We start from the raw sequence: 986 nt of genomic DNA, 5'->3' as shown, positions 1-986 counted from the left end.
TCCATTTTCACAAGAGGACAAAGGGATGACACTGACACACAATCCTTTCTTTCTCTCTCTAATTTCTCTCACTTTTTTCCCCCTCCTCTCTGTCTGTCTGTCGGAGCAAAATGGTGGGATGTCTGTCTGCTCAGCGCCAGGGGCTCTGACAATGATACTGTTCAGGTCAGAGAGAAGCTGTGAAAGAGAGAACACATAGAAACAGAAAAAGGGTTAGAAGGCAAGATTGGAGAGACAGGGAAATAAAGATGCAGAAACAAGGGAAAAATGTCAAAGAAGGACTGTTGTGATACTGGAGCCTGGGGGCACAGCTGAATATAGGGTGTGGCTGATCTCAGCCCAGGGTGAGGGGATATCACAGTTGCATGGTTTTACTCCGGTAGGGTTGTTCCCATTTTCTCTCCATTTGACAAGTAGCAGAGATGAATTCCTGATTGCAACAGACCATCAAAGTTCTATTCTTGTAACTCTATGGATTCCACTGGACTGTACACATTTTCAATGTTTGAATAGCATTTTTACACTATCAGGTTTTAGAAAATGGCAGTGTACCACATTTCTGAAATGGTCGACCAAGGATGTTGGTGGTTTTACCACACAAATGGCCGATGCACGTTGCACCAACAAGTCTATGTCCAAGGGTATCTACGTATGCCAAGCTATAAATGACTCAGGTGTGAAACTACAATGACAGTCTTGGAAAGCTTTCACTGGACAAGTCTCACAGGAAAAGTAGCTGAATCATCCCCGTGTAAAAGTTTATTTCCACCGATGTGCGCAAAGGAGACAAATGAATGAAATTAATGAATGCAAGGAGAGGATGAATAACGGCAACTAGGTGCAAATTATGACCAGCTGTACATTTTTTTCTTTTTGGTCCCAGAGCATGTGGAAAGGGTAGGCACTAGGACCTGCAGTCAGCCACATAGGAGGGAGGGAGCAGCTCCTCTTACTAAACTTTTAGAACAATCCATTTCCCAAAGAGT

The sequence above is a fragment of the Etheostoma cragini genome, chromosome 7 (assembly GCF_013103735.1).
Source record: "Etheostoma cragini isolate CJK2018 chromosome 7, CSU_Ecrag_1.0, whole genome shotgun sequence".
Classification (NCBI taxonomy): domain Eukaryota; kingdom Metazoa; phylum Chordata; class Actinopteri; order Perciformes; family Percidae; genus Etheostoma; species Etheostoma cragini.
The sequence above is the reverse complement of the archived record's forward strand: the minus strand, read 5'-3'. Positions refer to the sequence as shown.